General features: G+C 40.5%; 1 protein-coding gene across 3 annotated transcripts in view; it reads right to left on the bottom strand.

Annotated features, from left to right (window-relative positions):
• Nucleotides 1-15,626, bottom strand: part of MAPK4 (mitogen-activated protein kinase 4) — a 132,921-nt gene that overhangs the window by 115,085 nt on the left and 2,210 nt on the right. The gene's annotated exons all lie outside the window — the stretch shown is intronic.

The raw sequence follows: 15,626 nt of genomic DNA, 5'->3' as shown, positions 1-15,626 counted from the left end.
AAATCAAATTTTCATTACCAGATGAAGTGAGAAGTACCACAAGTGAAATCCATCAGATGGATTTCAAGCTGGGCCAGGGACAGAAGAGAACTCACCCCCACTCCAACTTCTTTGCCCTTGTCCCTACTGACCTATTGGCACTCTGCAGCCTTCTGTGCCAGTTCCTTCATGCACGTCTCCTTCACAACTGGGGTGGCCAGGGAGTGGGTCCTATTTGTTTTGGACATCCCCGACCCTCCATAATGCCCAGCAGTACAGACATCTGGAGGGTTCTCTGAATTCTGGAGACTGCCCTGGGTAAGTCCCCAAACCAAAGGGCTGGGAGGTGGGAAAATGCAACTGCCAGCAGAAGGCTGGACTATGACTCAGGGGTTATAATCTGTTCTCCAGGTAGGTACAGGAGAGAGAAGTGTGACTCCCAGTAAGAACCAAAACAGAATAACTCAGAGCTTCCCAACAGACAGAGAGCCTGCAGAGAATGTCCCATCCTCTCCTCATCTGGGCTCCGTAGGTGGGACTGCCTCACTCCCTGCCATCGGCCCCTCATGGGATTGCATTCTGGATGCTCCCCTGCTCCAAGGTTACCCTTAATGTTCATTTCAATTTTCCTTGAAAAACAGTATCTGTGTAGGGAGAGCACAAGAATGATTTCCTGGCTTCACTGTAAAAGCACACTCAGAAGATGCTTAAAAAGCCATTTAACACAGCCCCTGGAAACGGCTTTGTAAAGTTTGAAATACTGAGCACAGGCAGAGGGTGATGCAAGGATGAGATGATGTAAAGGTCACATGCCCTGTGGCTTCATCACTTCCCAGGGGGCCTCCATTGACAGTCTCCTATGTCTCTCGCAGGTGCATGTACCCTCCAGTCCATTTTCCACATTCGCAAGCAAATCTGACCATGTTATTAGCCTGCTTAAAACTCCTCAGTGACCTCCCTTGCTTTCAGATTAGCCCAGATTCCTCCACACAGAGGACAGGTCCCTGTGATCCCGCCTTTCCCTCTCTGTCTCCATCAGTCACCCCAAACCATGTGTGGCTCCCAAGGCCAGATGTACTAAATGTTCTCTGCCACCTTTGCCCACACTTCTCCTGGAACACTGCCCCACCTGCTTCAGCTGGCAAATGCCCTAGTTATCCTTCAAGATTCCATCCTGGAATCACCTGCTCTCAGAAGCTGCCTCTGAGCCACACTCCCTTCTGCTCATGTGTGTCCCATGCAAGTCCCGGGCACAAACTTCTGCAGAGCACTCAGGGAATGGTACCAAGACTGCCCCTTTACTGGTGCTCCCCCCAAGACTAACCGCTTAGTGAGTAACCACATCTTACTCTTCCTTATAGCAACAAAGCCCAAACAACACCTAGCATATAGTAGATGTTTCATAATTTTTTAAAAAAATTGATCTATCGATCATATAGTTGGCTGGGAGGTCATTTCAATTCCTGATCTTGTAACCATTAGATAGAATTGCAGCAATCAAATAATGTCCTTTCCTTATACAACACAGGTGCCATCTGTGTCCTGATCTTGTGACCATTAGGTAGATTTGCAGCAATCAAATAATACCCTTCCCCTAAACAACACAGATGCCATCTGTGTCCTTCCTCCAAGAGCAGTGATTCTCAAAGGGCAGTCCCCCGACCAGCCACATGAGCATCACCCTGTAGGTGTTAGACATGCAAATTCTTGGGCACCCCCTCAGCCCTAAGAAAATCTGGGGATTGCCCCAGCAATCTGTCGTTTGCTCCAGCGGATTCTTACATGCTCAAGTGTAAGAACCAGTGCCCTTGAGCCTTCAAAGACCACAGGAGCAGTTCAGATTCTGCTCAGTAAGCGGCTGCTGTCAACTCTCTGCCTGGAAATTTCCCCTTCCCTGGGATGGTGGAGCCTCTCCATGGCTGAAAGCAGCTGCGTTCACCGGGGCCAGAGGCGGAAATACTCTCCCTCCCTGTACGCCTTGGACTAAACAAGAATCACCTAGGGAACAAAGGAAACCAGGCAACTCCAGTGCTCTGTGCTCCAGAGAGCTCTCGCTAACTCTGGGCAGTGGGCGGGCTCGCTGCACTAGACAGAGTTCACCTCAGGCTAAATCCATGGCTGCAGCGCCTTGATCTTGCAGAAGCCAGTTTCAGGTTATTTTTCTCTCAAGAGCAATGTTAGATGCATCACAAGCAGACCTTCTACTCCTATTACAGGTAAATATGATGCAACAGAGCAGTTAGGAAGATCTTGGCTGTTGGTTTCAGCTGAGCGTTCCACAGGTGGCCCCACAGAGGCTATGGTCGTGAGCTGAATTTCCTAGGTTTTGCCACCCATGCCACCCCACATCACTGCATGACATACTCAGGCCTGCGGAAATGCCCAAAGAACCAGAAATGTACCACTTTTTAGCACTGGCTTTTCTTGTAAATCCTATCTTGCTCTCATGTCATACTGCATCATCTTTATTGAGCCCTTACTATGCATAAGGTAAGTGCAGTTTTGGTCACTAACCCAAGGATTGCAACTTTGGCTGCATGTTTAGAATCACAGGAAGACTGGAAAAAATTTTGATGTCCAGACCCGACCCCAGACCAAATAAACCAGAATCTCCTGAGACCCAGGCATTAACATTTTTAAAACTCCCCAGATGATTCCAATGTGCATTCAACCTTGGGAACCATTGATGATGTCTGGACCCCACCCCAAACCATGTAAATCAGAGCTTAGGGCTGGAGCTTGGGCATGTATATATGACAAGTGCATGTGTTATACATATGCATGTGTGTGTATATGTACTGTGTATGTATGTATGTGGGTATATGCATAGGCATATATGTGCATATACATGCACATTCATATGCGCTTAGATACACATGCATACAATGTATATACTAATACACCTGCATACATGTATATATACTTACATATACATATATACCTATACAGTCCAGATGATTCTACTAGAGCCAAGGTTGAGAACCGCTTCATAGACCACTGGTTCCCAAATATGTCTGTACTTTAGAATTATTTTTTAGAAAATTCCAAAGCTCAGGTCACAGCCCAAACCAATCAGAACATAAGCTCTGGGGTTGGTGGGCTGGACACAGACATGAGGGTCCCTAGATGATTCTAATGGGCAGACAAGCTTGGAAAGCACAAATCTTCAAGCTCCAGGAGAGTAGGGCCTATCTTCTGCTATTTTTACTGTAATTCTGCTGCAGTGCTTACTTTAAATATATGTTAAGCTGCACTGAATTTTTAGAGACACCCATACCACAATGTCCTTTACAACTATGTCTATTGGAGCTAGTGCCTTCTAGGACTGTATGAATCCAAGAGGGGTGGCACTAAAGGTATGTATTTCACAAAAACAGCATTCTGCCTCCTCGCTAGTGAATCGTATCCTCAGGGCTCCCATCCTCACACTTCTGGTACTGTGTCCCAATGTCTCAGGCTGTTTCTTCTTTGGGTGGCTTCAGACCAAAAGGCTCCCTTTTCAGCCTGTTTGAAAATGAGGAAAGGCCTTTGAATACTCAGATGCCCCAGAGTATATTTGGACTCATTCACCAGACCAGATATGGTTCACATTTTAAGAAGAAGATAAAACAGAAAACACTGTTAATTCCTTATTTCACAACTTTGATGCGATGCACCTTGATTTGCCCAATGAATAAGGGTGCTTTTACTCTGCTGCAAATGCACATAGTTGGGATACTTACCTAAGGGAGTCCTATTGTGAATCCCTTTAGGAAAATGCTGATGTTTATATAGCAAGTTTGCTTTAAAAAAGAGGTTCGCTTGCAAAATCATTCATTTTAAAACTTGGAAAAATAAGTTCAATACCTCTTCTTCCTCTTGAGATTACCTCTTAAAAGTTGCTGTTTTAATTCCATGAGATCTATATTTTGTCATTATTGACTATTCATCTAAATGCCTTATGACCAAGGCAATTATTCTCTGTAATGACTGTTGCAGCAGAAGAGGGCTGGGCGGGAAGAGGAAAGTTGAGAGAGGTAGGCTCTGAGTACCATGTCACTTCTAATTCCCTGTGTGATCTGAAGCAAATTTTTTGATCTTTCAAGTTCCTCATTTATAAAACAAGAGAATAAGTACTAGCAAAGATTGTTTTCTTCCAGCTCAAACATCATGTGGTTCTAATTCTCTGTGGACAATGACATTAGTCTTGCAGAAATGGCTAAGTTTATTACTTTGTTTTCCTGAAAATGGATAATTATTTGGAAGAAAGTTACTTGAGTATCCAGCTCCATAAAACAAAAGATTTAGTAACTAATATACAAACATCATAATGTACTAGACACCGTACGGCTACAGAAAAAAGAGATGGTCTATGCTGATAAAATTAATAAGGAAAATAATTAGATACCTAACCATGATTTTAGACAGAATGAAATAGATGTTATGGCACGAAACCAGAGGGGAGGCAGCTTGGAGTATTTAAAAAAGAATGTCCAGAATAAATAGTAAAGTTCTTAATCTCAGGGTTAAAGGAACACTTAACTTGGCTTCTAGTTCTGGACTTCCCAGGTAATGACTCTGTCATCTAAGACAAGCACCCATCTTCCCCACTCTTAAGTTTCCTCATCTGTAAAGTGGGAATCATACAACTGACCCAGCATACTGGACAGTGCCACTCAAAGAAGACACTGGCATGAGAGGGCTTTATAGAATGCTGCATAATATAGTTATACTTATAAAATTACTTTTTAAAATCCTCCATAATGTGTCTGTGGAGGAGAGAATACACAAGTGTTCCTATAGATTTTGATCTGATGATTTATAAACACCAGAATTTCCACTGAAGAGTCTAGAGATTAAATTCAGAGCTGACAGGATCTCATATGCAGTGGCTTTTCTTTTCTTTTTTTTCATCTTCTTTATTTTTCTCCTTATTTACTTATTAAATAAAAATATATGATTATTTAAAAAAATAAAGTTTAGAAAGGTACAAAATAAAAAATCCTTTCTCTCACCTCAGTCTCAAGTTCCTTCTTTACCACTACTACTAAAGTCTTACGTGTCCCTCCAGAAAAAGATCACGATTACCTCTTAATCATAACTGTAGAGGTTCCTGTACCTGCCCCCTGTATCTACAGCTATATACCTTCTTTCCTAGGTATCCATTGCTGGAGAGGAAAGATCTTATTTCAAATAATCTCAGTTTAAGGCAATAAAGTTTTAGATTACTGAAATCTGACATTGCTCTTAGTGGTGATAATTAAATAATAATGCTATTATAATTTCTTACCAATAGTAAAGGTGGAACAGAAGACAAGAAGGTTATTTAATATGTTATGGAAGCCAAATCCTGAATTCAGGAGGATAGAGCAAAACACTATATTGTTTGTTGGTTAAATAAGAAAAGTCACCCATTAATGGACTGATAGATCTTTGCTTCTGGGGATCTGCTCCTGAATAAATTGAAGAGAGAAGTCAAAGGGTTTTTTTTACCTCCGAATATTTCATAAATGCATTTCAGATTCATTTTCAAAGACTGCTCATAAAAAAGGGTGTTTTGGGGATTCACAAATTCACTGAATAACTTTTAAAGAATGAAGGCATGCACAAAAATATAGAAACAAGACTTTAACCTTTTAACTAAAATACTATAATAAACTAAGCACATCTCACGTTGTACTCATGCTCCCCATCATCCTTCATCCAAAAAAATTAATCAGTATCTAAGTCTTTTTATGTGTCTTAATTTCCTTCAGCCCAAGAATATGGTAAAGTATAGAAAAATGAATAGTTCTTTAGGCCACAACATGCCCAGAACTATTCACCAGACATACTCTCACTCACACTGTTACAAAACTGTCTCCCTCCTTACGCTGTACACCCTTAAGTTCTCTGACATTTTGATGGCACATATTTCACTAGCTTTATTATAAGAAGGTTGTTACAGCCCTCTTCAAGTCCCATATGGTGGGTATTGTAACTGTATAATAATCAGTCAAGACATTTTTCATTTTCTCTCCTTTGATCTGGAAAGCTTAAAGCAATTCACTCTAGTTACTCCACTGTTATTTATCCCCCTCTTCCTAAGTGGTTTATTACAATCAACTTCCTTATTCTCCCCTTACAAATAAATCAGTTCTGATTTCTGAATTTCACTGTCCTTTCTTTTCTGTTGAAAGAGCTATAGTACTTTACTCTGTGAGTCTTCCAAAAAAATCTGAATATTTGGTAAAAAGTACCACTGCCACCATATACTGAGGGCAATGTCTTGGGCTCTATGAAAAGTACAGAATTTGCTCAGCTAACTTTGTCTCAGCTCCCTGTGGTTCTCACATATGCTACTGAAGTCACAGCATATTCTCTCTGATCAGCAGACAAAACGGTCTCAAAATGGCTGGGAAAAAATTCAAATTCAAATAAATGGGAAATTTGACAACAGAAATATAGAAAACGTCCTTGAGAGATCTCAAAATAATACCTCTTTAGAAAAATCAGCTTAAGTGACTAAGTCACTGAAAAATAAAAGAAATTTGGACTTGTACCTACAATGAATCATGCTGGAGGAATTAATTTACTTTGTTTCAGGCTGAGGAGTTTTCAGATGTCATGGTTCATAAATTCTTACACCTGGTGGGGCTTTCTAGTAATTCTGCCTCTAAAAATAATCTTGGGAGGGTCCATTTTCTGGAAGAATAGAAAATGTGATTCCTCAAAATTAATTAAGTCTTTTATCATTTCTTCCAAAGGGATCAGTCATAATCTAGAACTACCTGTCAGTGGAATGAGAGATTTATTCCTCTAAGGACAGTTATTAAGACCTAATTGGAGGATTTCTATTTCTAGCAAAAAGTGTAGACTAAGTTATATATAGTCTTTACTATGTGTGAAATATTGGAATATTAAAATTAAAAAAGCTGAATAAATCATCCAGGAATATACAAAAGGCTCTACGTATGAGGTGGGCTCCAAAAAGATGGTGGGGATACCACCCCAAAACAAGCCCTTTCCAGAGAACAGATCCCTACTGCCTACACCTTCCTCCACTGGCTACATACATGAAGGGTAGGAGTGGACCTGTGGTTCCCTGGGCGGAGGGAAATTTTCAGAGAGGACAGCTCTGAGGTTTCCAAGAAGGTACTCCAAAATAAAAATAAGAGCACCCCCACCGCCCTCAAAAAATAGCCAATGGAAGCTCTGGGAAGGTGGTGGAGAGGGCCTTCCCACCATGCCATTCCCCTTTGCCTAACCTCTTCAAACTTGGAAAATGCATTTTTCTCATTGTAAATTTTTCTAGCTTCATGAAAGTTGAGAAAAAACACCTCTGAAAGTCAGAGCGAGGTAGAAAGATAATGCACTTGGCTGATGATCCTGAGAACACATGGATGAGCACGTGACTTCTAAAAGCCAGAAAGGAACACAAAGCTTCTTCTGAAACATTAGATTGAAGAAAAGGTCCCTGGAAAAGCCAACCTGGGCAACAGCTCAGTCTCCACAAGGACTAGCCTTGGCCGTGGTTGATGAAATTCTGCTTTCCATATGGAAATGTTGGGGGCCACACAGAATGAAGCAATCTTACCTGCGAAAGCTTGTTTTAGTACTTGTTTTACTTCTTAACAGTTGCTGGAATAGAAAGCATCTTCCTCCCTTATCACATCCCTTGATTCTGAATTCCCATCTTTCTACAAGAAGGTGTGGAGACTGATGATTGATGGGGCTCCAGATATCACTCCTGCAATTGCTTTCTCTGCCAGGTCACCTGCCTTAGTAGGAAAGGCCCGGGGAATTAGTCTCTTTTACGTAGAGAAATACATCTACATTTAGCTGTGTCCAGTTTATGGGAATTTATTCATCCCAACCTCCACTCCCACTGCAAACAGGATGACATATTGGGAGTGGATGGAGGAAGTTCTGTAGTCACAGACGGGCAATGAGCAGCTGGTGCTTCGTGCTCCCCTCCTGTCAGTCTCTAAGATGGATCAGACTGACTTCTGCCTCCTTCCTGCAGTGGTGAACTGAGAAACTTGAACCAACCTTCCTAACAAACACAACAAAGAAATCTGGGTAAAGTATTCTTTTAAATTCTTCCCAGAAGCATCAAAGAGATAATGAGACACAGAGGGACTTCAGGTTTAAGATCTGGGATGAGAAACAGAGATGTGGGCCTGGGTATTAGGGCCACTTTGACACAGCTGGGGAGACTGTCAAGCTAGGGAGCTGGGAGGTTGAGCAGCACTTCTGGCTGCCTCATGGAGTTAAGCCCTGGTAAACCATTTTACACTTGTGGTTGGTACCCCAAGTACCTAAACTGTAGGAATAAGAGAAAACAAAAATAAACTAGTCTGGCTTAATGTCATCTGTGTGGCCTAGAAAATCTCAAGCACCCAAATTGATCCAGGATTGCTGGTATCCCAAAGAGCCTGAAGAAACTATTTAAAATCCTCTCTGAAACTCTTTTGTCATTTTTATCATCACCACTCAAAGCCTCAAACTATTGCATTTTATCAATCCTAAATATCGCTAATAATATGACTGCATTACTATTTTAGGCACCAGCAATAAAAATTGCTACCAACTATAAATGTAGGACTCCATCAATTGTAAACCACATCTAAATTTCAGAGATTAAGGTGTGGAAAAAAATGTACATCTTAAAAGTAATGGGACATGGTATTTAAGCAAATAGTTTTTCAAAACAGTATCTGTATCTAGCATACATTCAAAGATAACCAGGCACAAGAGGAGATATGACATAAATATGAGCTGGCATGAGAATCAGAACAAACAACAGACAGAAGAAACAGACACATAAGTATTCCTGATAGCAAATTAACAGACACAGAGTATAAAACAACTCTATCTACTATGCTTCATGGAGATAACAGGCTTAAAAATTTCAAAACAAGGAACCAGGAACTACGTAAGGTAACATTAAAGATCTGAAAAAGAACTAGAAATTCTAGAACTGAAATTTAGTAATTATAATTAAGAATGCAACAGATCGATTTAACTGCAGACTAGATACAGTTAAGGAGACATGGTCTGTCTTAGAAGATAGGTCAGAAGAAATAACAGAATGTACCTAGGTGATATAAAAGAATGGAAAATACAGAAGAGAGAGTAAGAGACACAGAAGATGCAGTAAGGAAATTTAAGACAGTAAAATTACCTTATACTACAAAATTCTCCCAGAAATAGGCAGTAGGGTTCAGAGAAAGCTACTAACATTCCTAGGCCCAGCTCTTTTAAACACCAACTACACAAAAGAGGCAGGTCACTTTAGCAAAGATCCAGATTTAAAAGATGCAATATTGTGATTTATAAGAAACATGTATTTGGCCATTTAGATAACCAAAATGTATTTCCCATATATATGTGGTCTTTGTCTAAATCCACAATTCCTTCATCAAGGCTCCCCCAAACCTCAGCATTTCCTGAGCAGTAAGAGCAACGGGAGCTTCTTTTGTCATGATATTTAGTCTCTTGTCCTCAGTCCTGAAAACGCTTCAGATCCAAAAAGATGAAATGGGTATTTTGTTATTCATAAAAAGCCCCATTCTACCACAACTGGGTTTATGTTAATAAGATGATTTTCAGAAAGCACCTAAGGATAAGGTCTGGTTGCCAGGGTAACTAACCATAAATAGAGGAAGGGAACTTTCAGCCCCACCCTGATTTCCTGAGAGTGGAGAGGGACTAGTTCAATCAGCCGATGGCCAATGACTTAGTCAATCATGACTTTGTAATGAACCCCCAGAAAAATAAAAAAGGAAGGGGTTCAGAGAGCTTCCAGACTGGGAAACCAGAATGCTTCCATGTAGCACCATGCCAAGCCCCAAATTCCACAAGGACATACGGTCCTTTTGTTTTGGACCTCACCCTATTTATTTCTTAATTTGGTTGTTATTCATATCCTTTGTAATAAACTGGTAATCAAGGGTGTAAACTGGTTTCCTGAGTTCTGTGAGCCAGTCTAGCAAATCATTGCAACACAAGAAGGGGGTAGCAGGAACTTCTAATTTTTAGCCAGTTAGTCAGAAGCACAGGTGACAAACCTGGGCTTGTCTTTGGCATCTGAAGTCGAGGGTAATCTTGTAGAACTGAGCCCTTAACCTGTGGAATCTGATGCTATCTCAGGGCAGATAGTTTCAGAATTGAGCTGAATTGTAGGACACCCAGCTGGTGTCTGAGAAGTGCTTGGATGTTTGGGGAAAACCCCATACACACTGGAATTGGTTATGAGAACCCTTTTGAAAGTGTATGTGACTGTGGTTATTTTACCTTTCTGTGCCTCAATCATCTCATGTGTAAAGGGGTATAGTAAAACAGTACCCATTTCACAAGCATCCTAAGGATTGAGAGCTCACACTTGGGAAACAGTGAACAGGTGCTCACTGTATGTTGGCTGGACCCAGGAGACAGACCTTCCTACCCATCTAAAGCTTGCTTCAGGACCGGAATAGGCAGCTCCACCACTATGAACAAAAAGAGTTTAGCCTGAAACACAACATTCAAAGTGTTGGAATTGTGGAACATTACAGTTGGATGGAACTCTTCACAAAATATCCTTGAGATTGGAAGTTTATTGTTTTTCCCTTTAAAAAATAGGGTTTCCACATGCAGATCAATTTTCTAAACCACTAAACTGAAGTAGAAAAATAGATAATTAATGGAAAATAATCCTGTAGAGAAATAGAAACGGTTAGACATACTGGTAACAGAGATGCACACGAAAGCGGCAATGACATAGTTTGCACTTATCGAATAAAAAAATCTTTGAAAATAGAATACCTTATGCTATCACTGGTGTGGTGAAATCATTTTCATTTTCTGAAAGCAGTTTGTTAACATGATGCATTCCATCCTTAGTTGAGTAATTTCACTATCTGGAAATGTATAATGAAGAAAACAATCCAAATCATAAAAAACGTGTGGGCACAAAGTTGCTCACTACAATGACACAGCATTGAGAAATTGAGAGCAAACAATGTCCACTAATAACAAAATATAATAAGTTAATAGGCTTCCAAAGTATTGAATTATGTAGCCATTAAAAATTATGTTTACAAAGAGCTTGCAAAAACATGGAAACTGTTTGTTAAAATATTAACTGAAAAAAGATAAAAATTAAAATTATATGCACAGTATGACTTCAGTTGTGTTTAAAAATTTAGCTGAGGAAAAAAAAACTAAAGATAAATATAGCAAAATATGATCAAAGGATCACTGGTAGAGTTTTTTAATTCTTCTTGCTACCTTCCATAATGAATATGTATTATTTTCCTAAATTGGGAAATAAATGTTTTCACTCTAATTATTTACTGTAAAGATAATATGAAAGAACATTAAAAGAAGGTGCTTTACATTTTTAGAATTTTTTTCATTGATATATAATTGACATATAAGATGATACTAGTTTCAGGTGTAAGACATGACTCTCTATTTGTATATATCGTGAAATGATCACAACAGTAAGTCTTTATCACCACACGATTACAATTTTTGTTTCTTGTGATGAGGACTTTTAAGATCGACTCTCTTAGCAACTTTCAAATACACAATACAGCATTATTTACTATAGTCACCAAAAGATTGCCTCAAAAGATTGATTTAATATGATGACCAGATTAGAATATGTAGGCTGACAAAGGAAGTTATGTAAAATGACAAGTTATGTAAAATAATCTCATTCCACTAATCCAACTGTTCCAGTTTTCCCATAGTTTCTTTCAGTATTACACATATGCACACACACACACACCTTTGTCACACATGTTATCAGTTTGAATTAATAATTAGTTTTATTAGGACCTGGAAATGAGACAAGTTATCAAACTCTTTTCCTGCCTGCGCCACTCTCCACCAATACGCACTGGCAACTAGAAAGATGGAACATTAATCCCATGGAACTGAATGTCAAAGAAAATGGGACAAACTACTGACTCCTAGCTCAGCCTCAGCACTGACCTCTGTGTACCCTTGGCAAGCCACCTAACTTCTCTCCGCCTCAATTTCTACCTTTATACAATAGGTTAAGGAGAGCTGGTCACTGATCCCCAAGATCCCTTGCAGGTCTAATCTCTGTGATTGTGTGTAGATTTGACCCCAAATCTCCAAACAAATCTCAAGTCTTGAAGTTTTTAAAAAATCAAACGTGTATAAACACAAATGGAAAACTAGCTATTTTTAGAAAAATCCCTCCTACACCAATCTGCTTGTCAAAGATCTTTTTTTTTTGTTAGATCTAGACACTGACATATTGACTGATCCGTTTCACATACAGTCAAGCACATTTAGATATTAAAGCAATAACCATAGCACTTTCTCTTCCTCATTTAAGGTAGGCTGATTCAGATCAAGGAAAAAGTTTGTGAATGAATGTTAAGTCTGAAATATAGAGGCTTCTTGTTTGTTGTAATAATTTAAGTTTTTAAAGTACTTGAATTACTTGCCCACCCCAGAAGGTATTTCCTATCTGGCTTATTTCAATGCGAAGTAAAGTCCCATCCCAGAGTTGGGCATTTCCAAATAGAAGTTTGAATCAATGAAACCTTACTGTAAACTTTTCAAATGCCGTTACAGTGACCTGAAAAAAGAGTTTCATTTGCTTTCTGAAGCAGTAAGTTGGGCTCTGGGCTGACTTCGGTTATGACATACATGAAGTTACTCCTACCCACTAGTGAAATTCAGGCATTCCCTCCTACTAAGCTTGAACTAACCTTGCTCCCTTTTCCATCCTATAAAGATGTTGCTGATGCTGACACCTCCCTGGAGCTGCCAGAGCTATGGACGTTCTACTCCGGAGGCAAGATATTAGGAGAAGTGCAGGCTACCCTGTTTTTCACAGTTCTAGTTGTATCCATGTTCTGTATTTAAGTCAAGTGTTCAAGAAGCTTCTCTTAGCCCTTGCCAGTCATAGGAGGAAGAAAGTCTTAATTTTCCTATTCCTACAGCCTCAGTTGTCCCGTCATTCCTCAAAACCTTTCCCAGAAAGTTTTACTTTATGCCAATGAACCTGAAACCTCAGAGCCCCTCTTGCTGTGAACCCTCCCGAGACCGGAGAGGGGCCCTAGCAATGTGCTCACCTGGTCCTTCTTTCTCATAAAGAGGACCCCTTAAATTACACAAGCATCCTATCCCACCAGAACCGGCTCCTCCCCTGCCACTTTCCTCTCCACTGCTGCCCACCTGCCCCTGCCCAAGCAGTGGGCTGGGATGACCCTGTTGGCAATGGTGGCTGTCAGTAGTGGTTCTGCTGCCCACACTTCTTCTGCCCACATACAAATCAGCCACATGCTAAGGGAAGAACTGAGGGTTTTTTTTTTGCCTCAAAAGATAAACTTAATATGATGACCAGATTAGAATATGTAGGCTGAGAAAGGAAGTTTATTCTGATGTATGAAATTATTCCTATGGAAAAGTTTCACAAATTTAATTACACATTTACTAAGTTGCCGCCATTGAAAAGAATCAAGTTACACTAAATACAGCCTCTCCCAGAAAAGTGGGAAGTTTAACAGCATGAAACATATTAGCCAATATCCCTTAGAAGAGTGGCCGTCAATCAGGGGTGATTTTGCTCCCAGGAACATCTGGCAAAGCTGGAGACATTTTTGGTTGTCACAATTTGGGGAGGAAGTGTGGGGTGCTACTGATCTAATGCTGACAAAGACTTATCTAGCCCACATCAATAATGCCCAGTTTCGAATCCCTGACTTAAAATAATGGGCAGGTAAAGAAGCAAGGATTCTGTTCGGAAAATGATTAACCTTTAAAGGGTAGAGTGAGTAAAGGCCAGGCTGATAAATAGCTCATGCAGAGCTGCCATCTGACTTCAATTACCACACCCTGGTAAAAAGCAGAGAAGGTTCCAGACTTTTATGGACCATGGGACTGCAAGGACCCTTCCCAAGAGTGGTTACGTGAGAAGTGGTAGTGTTACTTCAGAGCACCAGGAAAGGCACTTTGCCTCCCCCAAAATCTCCAACACCCACTTGTCTCTACTTGAAATCCTCTCATGGTGGACAAAGCCTTTCATTCCATAATAAGGCTTAAAGTGCAAAGACACTCCCCCCACACACATACAAGAGAGACCAGTGACCTACATTCACACTCAAGAGAAAGTGACTAATGACATTGTTTTCTCCTGAATTTTCATACAGTGAAAAGCTCTGAGCAGCTGAAAGTAGTGGCAAGGAAGAGAGGACAGGCCCAGGTGAGGTAGAGAAAGGGTGAAGAAACAGGCATACAAGGTTCTGAAATAAATGTCCCCTACTCTACAGAGTCCACCTGAGCCTGCAGGAAGGAAGGATGCAGAGAAATAAAAAGAAGTCACATTCTTGGCGTAGAAGAAGATTACAATCAAGTTCAGCCCAGGTGAAAAAACTTCAGGAATGCTGGAAAGAATGGTAGGGGTGCAGTGCTATTCCTGCAGCTGGAACAGGAGACAAGAGTACTTGCCAGCTGTGGGATCCCAGTGAACCCCAAACTGTGCTGGGTGAAGCCCCACCTGACACTAGCAAAGTCACGGACACATAGTAAAATGCTCAGGCAGCATTTTATTGAATGAATGGGAACTATTTGAGATGAAGAGCTATCAAATTCCTGGTTTGTTTGCCTTCATACCCTCGCTTACAACATTTCCCTCCATTTGGGAGGGAAGTCTTTGTCTTCTTTGCCTATCTGAATACTATTCCATCTTGCAAGACCAGTTTATGCTTTCTCTGTACATTCCTGATTTTGGCGGCGGGTGCTTCCCCCCAGCGCCTTCTTGTAAGTGCTAGGGCTTCCAGGTCATTCATCTACCACTTACCCTATTTCTTACAAACCCTTCATAATGGGCCTACTTCCAGAAAAGAAGTGAGTGGGTCTTTCAGCTCATAACAAAAAATAATAGAATATAGTTTATTTTTTAAATTAAAAGGAAGATTATAAATGATTTGGGAAGAAAAAGATCACCGTACCAAGAAGCTGGGATAGAGCAGTAACCAGGAATTCCTGGATGCCACAGTAAAGAGATAAACATAAGAGACATAAAGAAAGTTCTCACTGTCTGATAAATGGAAAGCCACAATTCCACAAAAACAGAATTTTTTTTTTACATTAAATTCTAGGAAGGATTTGCTCCTGGCTTTTCACTTTTCATGTGTACTGTCCAAGCAGTCATTTTGTGGTTTTATTTTCAAGAACTCTGTTAAGTTTTTTAGGATGAAAACAATGTCTTAGACTATATATAACATTACAAGTGCTCAAATATTTACCAATAGACTGAAGACTTACAGTTTTCTTGCCAAGCTGGATATTCTAGTGTGTCTCAGGATCCCAAGATTATCAGAGCAATAGAGTCATCAAATCTCTTAGTGGGAAGGACTCTCATACCATCTGATTCTGCCTCTAGGTCTCCAGTCACTGCAATGATGGGATTTTATAGATACTGTCATCCCAGCAGCTGTCACTAGCTTGGAGGTGGGGGCTGGAAGGTCCATGCCGGCTCTATCTTCACACTCTTCCTCCCCGGTTCAATTGATTGTCTCCTTGTGTGTCTTTCTGGCCCCACCAGATTCTCCACCCCTTTAAGTATGGGGGCTTTGCCTTATTAACCTTTGATACCCTGCCATACCTAGCACAGCACTTTGCACAAAGGAACTGCCTTTTTTTTCGGTGTAAGGAAA

The sequence above is a fragment of the Manis pentadactyla genome, chromosome 6, assembly GCF_030020395.1.
Source record: "Manis pentadactyla isolate mManPen7 chromosome 6, mManPen7.hap1, whole genome shotgun sequence".
Lineage (NCBI taxonomy): Eukaryota > Metazoa > Chordata > Mammalia > Pholidota > Manidae > Manis > Manis pentadactyla.
Note: the sequence above shows the minus strand (reverse complement) of the source record. Positions and strands in the feature narration are given on the sequence as shown.